Source organism: Engystomops pustulosus, chromosome 11, assembly GCF_040894005.1.
Source record: "Engystomops pustulosus chromosome 11, aEngPut4.maternal, whole genome shotgun sequence".
Taxonomy (NCBI): Eukaryota; Metazoa; Chordata; class Amphibia; order Anura; family Leptodactylidae; genus Engystomops; species Engystomops pustulosus.
This window is the reverse complement of record NC_092421.1, coordinates 3,365,212-3,382,748: the sequence shown is the minus strand read 5'-3', so window position 1 is coordinate 3,382,748 and position 17,537 is coordinate 3,365,212. Positions and strand designations below refer to the sequence as shown.

At 44.8% G+C, this 17,537-nt stretch overlaps 1 protein-coding gene across 1 annotated transcript in view; it reads left to right on the top strand.

Annotated features, from left to right (window-relative positions):
• Positions 1 to 8,201: 8,201 nt before the first annotated feature.
• The window catches only part of CSGALNACT2 (chondroitin sulfate N-acetylgalactosaminyltransferase 2), a 31,982-nt gene continuing 22,646 nt past the window's right edge, over positions 8,202 to 17,537 (top strand). Inside the window, exon 1 of the mRNA XM_072130797.1 lies at positions 8,202 to 8,361. The gene's annotated coding sequence lies outside the window, so the exon portion shown is untranslated. The remainder of the gene's footprint in view (positions 8,362 to 17,537) is intronic.

Below are 17,537 nucleotides of genomic sequence, written 5' to 3'. Positions count from 1 at the left end.
TGTCTCTCTAGCTGTACAGTACACAGTATAGACTGTCTATCAGTGTAGGGGCTGTCTCTCCAGCTGTACAGTACACAGTATAGACTGTCTATCAGTGTAGGGGCTGTCTCTCTAGCTGTACAGTATAGAGACTGTCTATCAGTGTAGGGGCTGTCTCTCTAGCTGCACAGTACACAGTATAGAGACTGTCTATCAGTGTAGGGGCTGTCTCTCTAGCTGTACAGTACACAGTATAGACTGTCTATCAGTGTAGGGACTGTCTCTCTAGCTGTACAGTACACAGTATAGAGACTGTCTATCAGTGTAGAGACTGTCTCTCTAGCTGTACAGTACACAGTATAGACTGTCTATCAGTGTAGGGGCTGTCTCTCTAGCTGTACAGTACACAGTATAGAGACTTTCTATCAGTGTAGGGGCTGTCTCTCTAGCTGTACAGTACACAGTATAGACTGTCTATCAGTGTAAGGGCTGTCTCTCTAGCTGTACAGTACACAGTATAGACTGTCTATCAGTGTAGGGGCTGTCTCTCTAGCTGTACAGTACACAGTATAGAGACTGTCTATCAGTGTAGGGGCTGTCTCTCTAGCTGTACAGTACACAGTATAGACTGTCTATCAGTGTAGGGGCTGTCTCTCTAGCAGTACAGTATAGAGACTGTCTATCATTGTAAGGGCTGTCTCTCTAGCTGTACAGTACACAGTATAGACTGTCTATCAGTGTAGGGGCTGTCTCTCTAGCTGTACAGTACACAATATAGAGACTGTCTATCAGTGTAGGGGCTGTCTCTCTAGCTGTACAGTACACAGTATAGACTGTCTATCAGTGTAGGGACTGTCTCTCTAGCTGTACAGTACACAGTATAGACTGTCTATCAGTGTAGGGGCTGTCTCTCTAGCTGTACAGTACACAGTATAGACTGTCTGTCAGTGTAGGGGCTGTCTCTCTAGCAGTACAGTACATAGTATAGAGACTGTCTATCAGTGTAGGGGCTGTCTCTCTAGCTGTACAGTACACAGTATAGAGACTGTCTATCAGTGTAGGGACTGTCTCTCTAGCTGTACAGTACACAGTATAGACTGTCTATCAGTGTAGGGGCTGTCTCTCTAGCTGTACAGTACACAGTAGAGAGACTGTCTATCAGTGTAGGGGCTGTCTCTCTAGCTGTACAGTACACAGTATAGAGACTGTCTATCAGTGTAGGGGCTGTCTCTCTATCTGTACAGTACACAGTATAGACTGTCTATCAGTGTAGGGGCTGTCTCTCTAGCTGTACAGTACACAGTATAGACTGTCTATCAGTGTAGGGGCTGTCTCTCTAGCTGCACAGTACACAGTATAGAGACTGTCTATCAGTGTAGGGGCTGTCTCTCTAGCTGTACAGTACACAGTATAGACTGTCTATCAGTGTAGGGGCTGTCTCTCTAGCTGTACAGTACACAATATAGAGACTGTCTATCAGTGTAGGGGCTGTCTCTCTAGCTGTACAGTACACAGTATAGACTGTCTATCAGTGTAGGGGCTGTCTCTCTAGCAGTACAGTATAGAGACTGTCTATCAGTGTAGGGGCTGTCTCTCTAGCTGCACAGTACACAGTATAGAGACTGTCTATCAGTGTAGGAGCTGTCTCTCTAGCTGTACAGTACACAGTATAGACTGTCTATCAGTGTAGGGACTGTCTCTCTAGCTGTACAGTACACAGTATAGACTGTCTATCAGTGTAGGGGCTGTCTCTCTAGCTGCACATTACATAGTATAGAGACTGTCTATCAGTGTAGGGACTGTCTCTCTAGCTGTACAGTACACAGTATAGAGACTGTCTATCAGTGTAAGGGCTGTCTCTCTAGCTGTACAGTACACAGTATAGACTGTCTATCAGTGTAGGGGCTGTCTCTCTAGCTGTACAGTACACAGTATAGACTGTCTATCAGTGTAGGGGCTGTCTCTCTAGCTGTACAGTACACAGTATAGAGACTGTCTCTCAGTGTAGGGGCTGTCTCTCTAGCTGTACAGTACACAGTATAGACTGTCTATCAGTGTAGGGGCTGTCTCTCTAGCTGTACAGTACACAGTATAGACTGTCTGTCAGTGTAGGGGCTGTCTCTCTAGCAGTACAGTACATAGTATAGAGACTGTCTATCAGTGTAGGGGCTGTCTCTCTAGCTGTACAGTACACAGTATAGACTGTCTATCAGTGTAGGGGCTGTCTCTCTAGCTGTACAGTACACAGTATAGAGACTGTCTATCAGTGTAGGGGCTGTCTCTCTAGCTGTACAGTACACAGTATAGAGACTGTCTATCAGTGTAGGGACTGTCTCTCTAGCTGTACAGTACACAGTATAGACTGTCTATCAGTGTAGGGGCTGTCTCTCTAGCTGCATAGTACACAGTATAGAGACTGTCTATCAGTGTAGGGGCTGTCTCTCTAGCTGCACAGTACACAGTATAGACTGTCTATCAGTGTAGGGGCTGTCTCTCTAGCTGTACAGTACACAGTATAGAGACTGTCTATCAGTGTAGGGGCTGTCTCTCTAGCTGCATAGTACACAGTATAGAGACTGTCTATCAGTGTAGGGGCTGTCTCTCTAGCTGTACAGTACACAGTATAGACTGTCTGTCAGTGTAGGGGCTGTCTCTCTAGCTGTACAGTACACAGTATAGACTGTCTATCAGTGTAGGGGCTGTCTCTCTAGCTGCACAGTACACAGTATAGACTGTCTATCAGTGTAGGGGCTGTCTCTCTAGCTGTACAGTACACAGTATAGAGACTATGGGGCAGATTTATCAAGCTGTCTGAAAGTCAGAATATTTCTAGTTGCCCATGGCAACCAATCACAGCTCCCCTTTAAAATATTCATGAGCACTGGTAAAATGAAGGCTCAGCTGTGATTGGTTGCCACGGGCAACTAGAAATATTCTGACTTTCAGACAGCTTGATAAATCTGCCCCTGTCTATCAGTGTAGGGGCTGTCTCTCTAGCTGTACAGAACACAGTATAGAGACTGTCTATCAGTGTAGGGACTGTCTCTCTAGCTGTACAGTACACAGTATAGACTGTCTATCAGTGTAGGGGCTGTCTCTCTAGCTGTACAGAACACAGTATAGAGACTGTCTATCAGTGTAGGGGCTGTCTCTCTAGCTGTACAGAACACAGTATAGAGACTGTCTATCAGTGTAGGGACTGTCTCTCTAGCTGTACAGTACACAGTATAGACTGTCTATCAGTGTAGGGGCTGTCTCTTTTGCTGTACAGTACACAGTATAGAGACTTTCTATCAGTGTAGGGGCTGTCTCTCTAGCTGTACAGTACACAGTATAGACTGTCTATCAGTGTAGGGGCTGTCTCTCTAGCTGTACAGTACACAGTATAGAGACTGTCTATCAGTGTAAGGGCTGTCTCTCTAGCTGTACAGTACACAGTATAGACTGTCTGTCAGTGTAGGGGCTGTCTCTCTAGCTGTACAGTACACAGTATAGAGACTGTCTATCAGTGTAGGGGCTGTCTCTTTAGCTGTACAGTACACAGCATAGAGACTGTCTATCAGTGTAGGGGCTGTCTCTCTAGCTGTACAGTACACAGTATAGAGACTGTCTATCAGTGTAGGGGCTGTCTCTCTAGCTGTACAGTACACAGTATAGAGACTGTCTATCAGTGTAGGGGCTGTCTCTCTAGCTGTACAGTACACAGTATAGACTGTCTATCAGTGTAGGGGCTGTCTCTCTAGCTGTACAGTACACAGTATAGAGACTGTCTATCAGTGTAGGGGCTGTCTCTCTAGCTGTACAGTATAGAGACTGTCTATCAGTGTAGGGACTGTCTCTCTAGCTGTACAGTACACAGTATAGAGACTGTCTATCAGTGTAGGGGCTGTCTCTCTAGCTGTACAGTACACAGTATAGACTGTCTATCAGTGTAGGGGCTGTCTCTCTAGCTGTACAGTACACAGTATAGACTGTCTATCAGTGTAGGGGCTGTCTCTCTAGCTGTACAGTACACAGTATAGAGACTGTCTATCAGTGTAGGGGCTGTCTCTCTAGCTGTACAGTACACAGTATAGACTGTCTATCAGTGTAGGGGCTGTCTCTCTAGCTGTACAGTACACAGTATAGAGACTGTCTATCAGTGTAGGGGCTGTCTCTCTAGCTGTACAGTACACAGTATAGACTGTCTATCAGTGTAGGGGCTGTCTCTCTAGCAGTACAGTATAGAGACTGTCTATCAGTGTGGGGGCTGTCTCTCTAGCTGTACAGTACACAGTATAGACTGTCTATCAGTGTAGGGGCTGTCTCTCTAGCTGTACAGTACACAGTATAGACTGTCTATCAGTGTAGGGGCTGTCTCTCTAGCTATACAGTACACAGTATAGACTGTCTATCAGTGTAGGGGCTGTCTCTCCAGCTGTACAGTACACAGTATAGACTGTCTATCAGTGTAGGGGCTGTCTCTCTAGCTGTACAGTATAGAGACTGTCTATCAGTGTAGGGTCTGTCTCTCTAGCTGCACAGTACACAGTATAGAGACTGTCTATCAGTGTAGGGGCTGTCTCTCTAGCTGTACAGTACACAGTATAGACTGTCTATCAGTGTAGGGACTGTCTCTCTAGCTGTACAGTACACAGTATAGAGACTGTCTATCAGTGTAGAGACTGTCTCTCTAGCTGTACAGTACACAGTATAGACTGTCTATCAGTGTAGGGGCTGTCTCTCTAGCTGTACAGTACACAGTATAGAGACTTTCTATCAGTGTAGGGGCTGTCTCTCTAGCTGTACAGTACACAGTATAGACTGTCTATCAGTGTAAGGGCTGTCTCTCTAGCTGTACAGTACACAGTATAGACTGTCTATCAGTGTAGGGGCTGTCTCTCTAGCTGTACAGTACACAGTATAGAGACTGTCTATCAGTGTAGGGGCTGTCTCTCTAGCTGTACAGTACACAGTATAGACTGTCTATCAGTGTAGGGGCTGTCTCTCTAGCAGTACAGTATAGAGACTGTCTATCATTGTAAGGGCTGTCTCTCTAGCTGTACAGTACACAGTATAGACTGTCTATCAGTGTAGGGGCTGTCTCTCTAGCTGTACAGTACACAATATAGAGACTGTCTATCAGTGTAGGGGCTGTCTCTCTAGCTGTACAGTACACAGTATAGACTGTCTATCAGTGTAGGGGATGTCTCTCTATCTGTACAGTACACAGTATAGACTGTCTATCAGTGTAGGGACTGTCTCTCTAGCTGTACAGTACACAGTATAGAGACTGTCTATCAGTGTAGGGGCTGTCTCTCTAGCTGTACAGTACACAGTATAGACTGTCTATCAGTGTAGGGGCTGTCTCTCTAGCTGTACAGTACACAGTATAGACTGTCTATCAGTGTAGGGGCTGTCTCTCTAGCTGTACAGTACACAGTATAGACTGTCTATCAGTGTAGGGGCTGTCTCTCCAGCTGTACAGTACACAGTATAGACTGTCTCTCAGTGTAGGGGCTGTCTCTCTAGCTGTACAGTATAGAGACTGTCTATCAGTGTAGGGGCTGTCTCTCTAGCTGCACAGTACACAGTATAGAGACTGTCTATCAGTGTAGGGGCTGTCTCTCTAGCTGTACAGTACACAGTATAGACTGTCTATCAGTGTAGGGACTGTCTCTCTAGCTGTACAGTACACAGTATAGAGACTGTCTATCAGTGTAGGGACTGTCTCTCTAGCTGTACAGTACACAGTATAGACTGTCTATCAGTGTAGGGGCTGTCTCTCTAGCTGTACAGTACACAGTATAGAGACTGTCTATCAGTGTAAGGGCTGTCTCTCTAGCTGTACAGTACACAGTATAGACTGTCTATCAGTGTAGGGGCTGTCTCTCTAGCTGTACAGTACACAGTATAGACTGTATATCAGTGTAGGGGCTGTCTCTCTAGCTGTACAGTACACAGTATAGAGACTGTCTATCATTGTAGGGGCTGTCTCTCTAGCTGTACAGTACACAGTATAGACTGTCTATCAGTGTAGGGGCTGTCTCTCTAGCTGTACAGTACACAGTATAGACTGTCTATCAGTGTAGGGGCTGTCTCTCTAGCTGCACAGTACACAGTATAGAGACTGTCTATCAGTGTAGGGGCTGTCTCTCTAGCTGTACAGTACACAGTATAGACTGTCTATCAGTGTAGGGACTGTCTCTCTAGCTGTACAGTACACAGTATAGAGACTGTCTATCAGTGTAGGGACTGTCTCTCTAGCTGTACAGTACACAGTATAGACTGTCTATCAGTGTAGGGGCTGTCTCTCTAGCTGTACAGTACACAGTATAGAGACTGTCTATCAGTGTAGGGGCTGTCTCTCTAGCTGTACAGTACACAGTATAGACTGTCTATCAGTGTAGGGGCTGTCTCTCTAGCAGTACAGTATAGAGACTGTCTATCAGTGTAGGGGCTGTCTCTCTAGCTGTACAGTACACAGTATAGACTGTCTATCAGTGTAGGAGCTGTCTCTCTAGCTGTACAGTACACAGTATAGAGACTGTCTATCAGTGTAGGGGCTGTCTCTCTAGCTGTACAGTACACAGTATAGAGACTGTCTATCAGTGTAGGAGCTGTCTCTCTAGCTGTACAGTACACAGCATAGACTGTCTATCAGTGTAGGGGCTGTCTCTCTAGCTGTACAGTACACAGTATAGACTGTCTATCAGTGTAGGGACTGTCTCTCTAGCTGTACAGTACACAGTATAGACTGTCTATCAGTGTAGGGGCTGTCTCTCTAGCTGTACAGTACACAGTATAGACTGTCTATCAGTGTAGGGACTGTCTCTCTAGCTGTACAGTACACAGTATAGAGACTGTCTATCAGTGTAGGGGCTGTCTCTCTAGCTGTACAGTACACAGTATAGACTGTCTATCAGTGTAGGGGCTGTCTCTCTAGCTGTACAGTACACAGTATAGAGACTGTCTATCAGTGTAGGGGCTGTCTCTCTAGCTGTACAGTACACAGTATAGACTGTCTATCAGTGTAGGGGCTGTCTCTCTAGCTGTACAGTACACAGTATAGACTGTCTATCAGTGTAGGGACTGTCTCTCTAGCTGTTCGGTACACAGTATAGAGACTGTCTATCAGTGTAGGGGCTGTCTCTCTAGCTGTACAGTACACAGTATAGACTGTCTATCAGTGTAGGGGCTGTCTCTCTAGCAGTACAGTATAGAGACTGTCTATCAGTGTAGGGGCTGTCTCTCCAGCTGTACAGTACACAGTATAGACTGTCTATCAGTGTAGGGGCTGTCTCTCTAGCTGTACAGTACATAGTATAGAGACTGTCTATCAGTGTAGGGGCTGTCTCTCTAGCTGTACAGTACACAGTATAGACTGTCTATCAGGGTTGGGGCTGTCTCTCCAGCTGTACAGTACACAGTATAGACTGTCTGTCAGTGTAGGGGCTGTCTCTCTAGCTGTACAGTACACAGTATAGACTGTCTATCAGTGTAGGGGCTGTCTCTCTAGCTGTACAGTACACAGTATAGACTGTCTATCAGTGTAGGGACTGTCTCTCTAGCTGTACTGTACACAGTATAGACTGTCTGTCAGTGTAGGGGCTGTCTCTCTAGCTGTACAGTACACAGTATAGACTGTCTATCAGTGTAGGGGCTGTCTCTCTAGCTGTACAGTACATAGTATAGAGACTGTCTATCAGTGTAAGGGCTGTCTCTCTAGCTGTACAGTACACAGTATAGACTGTCTATCAGTGTAGGGGCTGTCTCTCTAGCTGTACAGTACACAGTATAGACTGTCTATCAGTGTAGGGGCTGTCTCTCCAGCTGTACAGTACACAGTATAGACTGTCTATCAGTGTAGGGGCTGTCTCTCTAGCTGTACAGTATAGAGACTGTCTATCAGTGTAGGGGCTGTCTCTCTAGCTGTACAGTATAGAGACTGTCTATCAGTGTAGGGGCTGTCTCTCTAGCTGTACAGTACACAGTATAGACTGTCTATCAGTGTAGGGGCTGTCTCTCTAGCTGTACAGTACACAGTATAGACTGTCTATCAGTGTAGGGGCTGTCTCTCCAGCTGTACAGTATACAGTATAGACTGTCTATCAGTGTAGGGGCTGTCTCTCTAGCTGTACAGTATAGAGACTGTCTATCAGTGTAGGGGCTGTCTCTCTAGCTGTACAGTATAGAGACTGTCTATCAGTGTAGGGGCTGTCTCTCTGACTGTCTCCTCCCCCAGCCTCTCATTTCCTCGCTCACAGGAAGTGTGTGTTGGGGAGGTTGTGCTTTGTGCAGGGGATGCAGCATGTAGTCAGTGCACTGAGGTCTCTGCCGGCTCCTGGCACTGCCCCCAGCCCTGGCACTACCCGTCCTCTGCTGGAGGCGATGATGGATCAGGTATGTGCATGGAGTATATGGTGCTGTTCACATTGTATTTCTCCTCTTTGCTTTGTTACATTGTTGCTGTTCACATGATAATATTTGTGTTGTGATCTTGTTATTTCTGCTGCTCAGTAAATATTGTGACATTTCTGTCTGTTCCTTAATACAATGTATCCTGATGGAATATCTGTCCTGTACAATAGGGGGGGGGGGGAGGAGATCAGATTCTGTGCTGGAGATAATAAGGTTTTCCTTGAGTCTAGTGGGGAATCTCTTCATTTACCAACTCATCTCCATATAGCAGTGTATCTAGGTGCCTATGTTTCAGTGATACAGTTTATGTATATTTTGGCAGATTTACTGTTTATGGACAGTATTTGGGGGCTTTAATGCTGCAGTTTTGAGGGTCTGACACATTTACTACTTTTATCTTTTCACTGACTTGTACATTGCTGGATAAAGTTTACATGGCTAAAGATTCATTATATCTAAAGCTTTGTGAATGCCACTTCATATTACCTAGAACCCTATGTCATATTCATGAACAGGGCATGTGCCATGTGGATGCATCCGCCCTATACTGTAGCGGGTGATTATTTATACTATGTGTCATTATAAACAAGTATCACTATGAAGTCCTACTTGTACATACGGTGCCGTTACTTACCTTGATAATGAGAATTGTACCTCTCAGCTTTTGCTGCTGACTAAGTGCTTATAATTTCCTTCCTATTGTATCATGGTTATAAGATACAAAGTTGGGTGATCAAAGTCTAGAAGGCAGTTTCGTTCCCAATAACCATATTGCTGCATTTTATTCTTTCCCTAATAACCAGTATGAGAAAAGCTGCTGCAGTTCTTGCTGGATGGATCACTACAGGTCTCCTTCAGACTCAGAATTGCAAAGTTTTTATACAAACCCACAGGAACAACCAGGACCTCTTTTTTTTAAATCTAAGAAGTAATCCTAAAAATAAATCTGTGTTAGACCAGTGATGTCCTGATGGGTCACCTGTTACAGGTGGCCTCTGCTGCTGGATACCAAATACAGGGTGGATTTGGAGCAGACATCGCCATCCACTGTATAGAGGCCATGCTGGGGAACTGCAGTCCTACTCCTGCTCATGTAAAAGGCTTCACCCCCTGATATGCAGTGGTTGGTGTTTACTACTTAAGATTTTGTCTCTTGTGTAGTCCCCTGGTGTCCATGTATCGGACCCCCACTGACCGGCTACTAATGACCTATCCCAGGCATATCAAAAACAGACAAGTTAGCAAACCTACTATCCTATAATGTTAAAAGTGACAGTGATGGTCACTTTTTGTGTGTTTCTGTCACCAAGCTGCTACTGAATATGGGTAGCCCTGAACATCCCCAACTTTAGGCTGCATGCACACGAATGTAGAATTTGTCTGTGTTCTACCTGTTAAGGTTTTTGATGGGCTCATACACAAAGATTGTTTTCCATTGCCCTGTGTTTGAGCGACTTCCCAAGATGCAAATTTTAGAGCAGAGTCTTTTCTACTGTCATGGGGGTGTGAGCTGACCCCACGTGCCGATGACACAGGCTGCAAACAATGTCCCACATATCTGTTGTTTGCTGCCCAAGAATGCACAGGTAGCTTAGAGTTTTATGTGTATCCACAGCCAACAAAGGACAATGAGATGATTGTAGGCGGCAAATGAAACTCTATTTGTTTTGACACCAGAATCTGCATTGCAAATTCCATCTTTAATTGAAGTGATATGGCACATGGGACATGGATGGACCTTTAGGTCCTACTGACCCTGCGGGTGCAGTCATGTTGCGGTTAAAACTGCATCGCAATCAGTTTTGAGGTGGTTTTAGGTGCAGTTTGGTCAATTTAACAGGTGAATGACATTTGTGGAGCAGGTTTCCCCTTCAAAATTAAATTCACCCATTCATCTGTAAAATTGACAAAACTGCACCTAAAACCACCTCAGCACTGATTGTGATGCAGTTTCACACTGAGGGCGCGTTCACACATTGCACTTTCATTTGTTTTCATTTGAAAGACATTACAACGGCTGATGAGAGGTGATTTGCCTATTTACATTACTGTTTACGTTTGTTAACACACTGTTAACAAACGTTAATGTTATGAACGCAACTTTAGCAGAACGTGTAGGGTTGAATGCACACGTTGCATTTCAAATGCGTTTTGAAGTGCAATCCAAAAGGACCGCTGCTACCAACTAGGGAGGGGGGAAGTGCTGAGGGAGCGGAGGGGGAGACAGTGTAGCAGTCTGTAAAGCTGCAGTAGAAAATCTCAGCAGCACTCCTGGATGAGATATTAAATCAAAAGTCTTCCTTTATCCATCAGAGGTATGGTGCAACGTTTCCACCGTATAGTGTTTGATGAAGACTTATATGGTCGAAGCGCTCCATTTCAGCAGACCTCTCTTTTTTGTTATTTTATATTGAAAAACAAATTTCTGCGGGAATAGGTTTAGGTTCATTCTCGGAAGACGATGCGTCAGCCTCTGTGATGCTTCATTCGTTACTCCCTTCTTCTTTTTCTGGTTTTGGAGGTGTCAGCTTTGGCTCTAGGATCTCATTCTTCTCATTGACTGTTGAGCATTAATACAATCCTGGGCATCTGTGTTCTGCAAAAGTGTCCACATACAGACCTAAGAGCTAATGGGGGGAGCTGGAGGTATCCTTAAATATCACCGGCTGCCCATTCAGCAGGTCACTGTATGTAGTGAAGATCCTTTACTACTGCGGTGCCCTGTATATGGAGATAAGATATCAGTCAGTCTACATCCGCCACTGCTACACGATAAGCTGTATTGCCAGATAATATTGTATCATAGAGATTTACATCAGACTGAAGATAAGCGGTTACATAGATTATTGCGGAATATGCTGATTATATGTTATGTACACCGCCAAATATTGCTATTCATCTGTTTTATGTTTAACCCCTTACCATCAGTTCCTTTTTCACAGTTCCGTTTTGTGATTGTTTTTTTACTCTCATCTTTTCTTTCCATAACTATTTGTATTTCAATGGAACCTACTGTTAAAAAAAATAATTCCAAACGCGGTAACTTGTTGAAAAACACATTTGCACAACTTTTTTTTTGTGATTTTATTTTTACAGCTTTCGTTATGTTACCATTTTCTGTGTTTCTGTGATGTCCTCACAAGAGGCAACAATTGTATCCAAGATGTGGGCACCGGTCTCCTTTACGTGCTCCATACAGAGTATGTGAAAGCCTTTTATGCTGCGGTCATACGTGGCGTTTTGAACCCGTTTTTGGTCTTTTTCTATGCAGTCCATAAAAAAAAGCATACTCTTTTTAAAAATGCATCAGTTTTTGACTGTTTTTCCCAATTATCTTAATTAACACTGATCAGAAACGATGCGTTTTTTGACGGACTGCTTAAAAACGGGCCAAAACCAGGTTGAGAACGCCACGTGTGCCCGCAGCCTTAATATGAGCTGTGGATGGGTATAGATGCATTTCTGGATAAACAATCTAATCACTATCCAGGGAGCTCATTGTTTCTTACAGACGCTACCTAGCAGCCTGCACAATAGGTCCAGCACCAATGTTACATGTGTAAATCAAGGGACAGACATTGTCTGATAGGGATGGGGCGCATATATACTTCATTTACATCCCAGATAAATGAGTCTATATCTTCATGGTTCCAGACAGTTTGTTTCTTGGAGGGGGCAGATCGGGCGGGGTGGGGGTGGGGGATTGGGGTAAAATAAACACTTAAGGAGGAATAAAAGTCTGAAGATTGGGAAAGGTGAGATGAAGGCTTGAATGGAAAAGTGAGACTGGAGAGTGCGATGCGGCTGGAGATGTGATGAGTAAAATGGAGAGATGACTGGAGGAGAATGATAACTAAAAGACTTTATATGGTAATGATAATATTTGGGCTGTAATTGGTATTTATACATTTGTTTTGCTTTGTTTTCCCATATACATATCCCACATTGACTATAAAAATGGACGGCGTTTAATACAGAATACATTTTTATACACTCACTCTTGTGCTTCATTAACTGCTCCCAAACGCTAATCAGTCGGGTTACATACAAAATAGGTTCCATAGGTTTGTTCTTAAGTTGAGTTTGTATGTAAGTCGAAACTGTATATTTTATAATTGTAGATCCAGACAAAAAAAATTTTTTTGCCCCACTGACAATTGGAGTTTCAAAATTTTTTTACTGTAATGGGACCAAGGATTATCCATAAGTCTTCATTACAGACACCTTACAGTTGATCAGTGCAGTCTGGGACTATAGTAACATCCAGAGAGGTCACCAGAGGTCACAGGGGGCAGAGGGGTCCGTCTGTAACTAGGGGTCGTCTGTTAGTCTGGTGTCCTTAAGTAGGGGATCGCTGTACATCAACACTTTGGTAAACTATTATGCCACATGTCATTATTTAAAGGGGTAGTCCATTTTTAGCAAAAAAACATTTTACTGCTTGTCCAATTAAAAGTTATACACTTTTCCAATAAGCTGTAGGTATCAGTTTCTCACAGTTTTCCAGACCTCTGCTTGCTTTGCTCGCTTCCTTGTTCACTTCTGTCTATGGTCGAGTGATGTCGCACAGTTGCCCGGCTTGTTTTAGGGCTCCTGTGTTGTAATTCTAATGAACCGATGCTTATCCATTGCAAGTTAATGATGGAGTGAGCAAAGCTCTAGAAAACTGTGAAGCATTGATAAAAGAAAGTATAAAGGAAAATTGCATAACTTTTTATCATAAAAAATAATCAATAGCTAATAATAATAATCAAATGTCTTTGCTGAAACGGAGCAATCCTTTTACTTATTCCATGTGTGAACAGGGACCGAAGTTCTCCAATTACCATCAAATGGTTTTGTTCCATCTGAATCCTAAAAAAAGTAACACATTCTGCCTAGTCGCTGCCAAAGTTTTCTTAAGATTTGCGATGTTTTGAAACACTTTGCGATCCATTTTTAATGTGTTGAGTGTTTACCGAGCTTTTCTCTCTAATGTTTTTACGCAGAGTAAATCCTAAGACTTTCTCAGGCGCATTGGAAACGCTCCGCTGCAGGCCAAGTGCAATGTGTGATTGTAAAGTATTTATTTACTGAATTTGCTTTATAGAAATGTTGTTATTATAATATGATTTCAGCTGACAATCTCCTCATTGTCTAGAGATGAGGTGACTCACGTTTGAGTCTGAAGGGAGAAATGACTCATCTTTATGTATGGTCAGAGGTGCCGGTTACTGCGGCCTCGGGTACACTTTGTTTCCTGACATTTCTGTTTTAGTAATTACTTGTATACCCATAATATTAGTATTGTGGATCAGGAACCTTTTTTTTTAAATTATTTGACTTCTGTGTTATTGTTCTGTTAGTATCATAGTTTATACAGTTGAAAAAAGACATTTGTCCATGATGTTCAACCAAGAAGAGGGAAGGGATTGGATGAGGAAGAGATTTAGGGGAAATAATTCTATATAACAACCATCAATGTTATTTAGGTGTAAAAAGGCATCTAGACCCTTCTTGAAGCTCTCTGCTGTCCCTGCTGTGACCAGCGCCTGAGCTCCCTGCTGTCCCTGCTGTGACCAGCGCCTGAGCTCTCTGCTGTCCCTGCTGTGCTCTGCTCCTGAGCTCTCTGCTGTCCCTGCTGCGACCAGCGCCTGAGCTCTCTGCTGTCCCCGCTGTGACCAGCGCCTGAGCTCTCTGCTGTCCCTGCTGTGACCGGTGCCTGAGCTCTCTGCTGTCCCTGCTGTGACCAGCGCCTGAGCTCTCTGCTGTCCCTGCTGTGACTAGCGCCTGAGCTCTCTGCTGTCCCTGCTGTGCTCTGCTCCTGAGCTCTCTGCTGTCCCTGCTGTGACCAGCGGCTGAGCTCTCTGCTGTCCCTGCTGTAACCAGCGCCTGAGCTCTCTGCTGTCCCTGCTGTGACCAGCGCCTGAGCTCTCTGCTGTCCCTGCTGTGACCAGCGCCTGAGCTCTCTGCTGTCCCTGCTGTGACCAGCGCCTGAGCTCTCTGCTGTCCCTGCTGTGACCAGCGCCTGAGCTCCCTGCTGTCCCTGCTGTGACCAGCGCCTGAGCTCTCTGCTGTCCCTGCTGTGCTCTGCTCCTGAGCTCTCTGCTGTCCCTGCTGCGACCAGCGCCTGAGCTCTCTGCTGTCCCCGCTGTGACCAGCGCCTGAGCTCTCTGCTGTCCCTGCTGTGACCAGCGCCTGAGCTCTCTGCTGTCCCTGCTGTGACCAGCGCCTGAGCTCTCTGCTGTCCCTGCTGTGACCAGCGCCTGAGCTCTCTGCTGTCCCTGCTGTGACCAGCGCCTGAGCTCTCTGCTGTCCCTGCTGTGCTCTGCTCCTGAGCTCTCTGCTGTCCCTGCTGTGACCAGCGTCTGAGCTCGGATATGAGGAAAGATTAAAACAACTAGATTTATTTAGTCTGGAAAAGAGACGACTACGAGGGGACATGATTAATGTATATAAATATATGAATGGTCCATACAAAAAATATGGTGGAAAGTTGTTCCAGATAAAACCAATTTAAAAGATGAGGGGGCACTGTCTCCGCCCGGAGAAAACAAGGTTTAATCACCGGAGGCGACAGGGATTTTTTTTACTATGACTACTCATACAATGTCATCTGCAGAAATGTTCTCTTTTTGCATCTGGGACAGATCTATAAAGTTGATTGGATGTTAAAACTGAACTGATTGTAATGATGTCTCTGAGGTTATTATTAAATATGGAGAGAAGTCTATTAATGTTGTTAGCTGAAGCATATAGGATTGGTGGAGTCGTCTAAAGAGACCTTCCTTAAGTCACAGCTCCATAGGTCATGTAATGGTATGAGTGGTGATGCCGCTCGTCTTTTCACTTGGACTAGTTGTAATAACTCCCAAAGCCACAGATTGGAACTACTTCCTAAATGCTGCTATCAAGGTTTTACATGAGGACTCGGAAAATCCAGCAGAGCTGCCGGGGGAATCCGTGTAGGGAAAAAAATACAGAATATCCCTAAAAGTCTCTGTATTGAGAAAACACATGTCGGCACCTTTCCTCTGCAGCAATGATTTCCACTGTCTCTTCATTGAGCCGATATAAACATGATGATGATGATGTAATATTTTCTACATTTGCTCTTGGGATTTGGATCCATGATTTTCCTATCTGTCCTGGACGGTGGCCCGGATGGCCTGGCTATTCTTCCACTGCTGTCGCCCGTCGTTACGTGTATAAATGTACATAATGGTGATTCTAGTGAAGGCTGTGACTAAACAGAAGTCTCCTTGTGCCGTCTGTCTAGACCTCATTGTAGCACAGAAGCCTATGTACACAACAGGGGGCGTACAGATGGCTTACATAGAGGGTGAGTGTGAAAATCGACATCTCGGGCCGCCATGTGCGGTCGTAGGAGACTATAAATCCAATGCCCGTATCCCGGGATTATAGAAGGAATGTTGTGGTAATGAACACAATCTCTGTTCTAATTGATTCTAATTGTCTCTCCAATTTTCTATCCTTTATCTGTTATTGCAGGATGTCCTCCTGTTATTATTTGGCTGTTACCGTGTGCAAGGAACGCTTCCCCCTCCCACTGCATCAGGGGCGTAACAACCGCTACAGCTGTTACAGGGGCCCGGGATGGACTGCGGAACCAAAATGTATTGGGCCCTTCTCTCCCTGCTAACTGCAACAACGGGTCCGTCTTTAGTGACCCACCTGTGCCATCCGCTCACCCGCCCACACAGATGCCCAATCTCCTGCCCACTGGCACATCCACCCTCCCCCCAGCCCGATGATGCAGCTGTGTATGTGTGTATAAATGTATGAATATGTAAATACTGTATGTGTGTATACACTGGGGCTCATAGTGTAGATATGAGTGCATAAATGTGTGCAAATAAGTATATAAGAGGTCTAGAAAATTGTGTGTGTGTATAATATAAATGTGTGCGTGTGTGTATATGAGTACGTACATGTGTGTTATTGTATAAACGTGTGTACAAATATGTATATATTTTTTAAGGGGAAAGGTTTCTTCATGCAGAAATCCACTATGGGGCCCAAGCTCTCCTAGTTACTCCTGCACTGCGTACTGAAACCTCCTGTGCTGCAGTGAGATTAGGCAGAGGCACTGAGGGCGTGCAGAGGGAGTATAAAAGGTGGCTGAGACAGTGTAACAGCATGTGAAGCTACATGGAGGGGCTCTGGTAACACCCCCAGGAGCCCTTCAGGCACATTAGCATAAGTTTAAAAGTTGATTTTGTTAGGAAGGAGGCCAGGGATAACAAATATAAGAAGATTACCACAGTCAGTAAGTGCCCCATGCTTGATTTTGATGGTAGATTTCCTTTAAACTTTTCTAAATGTAAGCTGATTTCTTGCTCCTCTTTTCTGGTGGAATGCAGTATTATTCAGGCAGCGCATTGAGTCTGGTAGCATGCATACATGGTCCATGAAAAGCAGACTGTGGCCCACATTTACTAAGGGCTGTGTGCCAGTTTTTTATCAGACTTCGCATTTTCTTTTCAGTGCAAACTGCTTGCACATGTGTTTAAGGGTACATACCCACAGCCGTATACCTGGCCGCATCCGGGCGAGCATACCGCTGTGCACTAGTGCGGAGGAGGAGATGACCCCTCCATAGAGAAAAGCGGCACACGGCTGCACACACTGGAATAGATGGAAAGCGCTCTATCTTTTCCCCGTGTCAGCGCGGATCAGTGTCACGCTTGGATGGCACCATACCACCATTGCATATTTGCGGCTTCCTTGCGATGGCCGTCTAAATGTATCCTAAGAAGTGTCTGAGATGCATTTCAGACGCACACAGCACTTTGTGGTGCACGCTGCACTATGCTCGATGTGACATATAATTCTATACTGAAAGGGGCGATCCAGGGCTCAGTCTGACCGTGCGCCACATATATCACACTGCTCATTACAATTGTCAACGACATCATTGTGCAGGCTCCTGTGACATCTCCTCAACCATAAAAGAGGCAGAGAAAATAAAGGGTCTGTCCTGCTCAGCTTCTGGTGTTCCAGCAGAAGATTGTTGGTCATGAGATGTTTGCCCTGCAGTGGGAACCAATGCAACATCTGGTATCCAGGTGTAAATACTTGGTCATGGTTGTTGAGAGAACTGAAGGGGAATCCTGTTTAAAACGTCTAGTGACATATTCAGGTAACGTGTGTGTGTT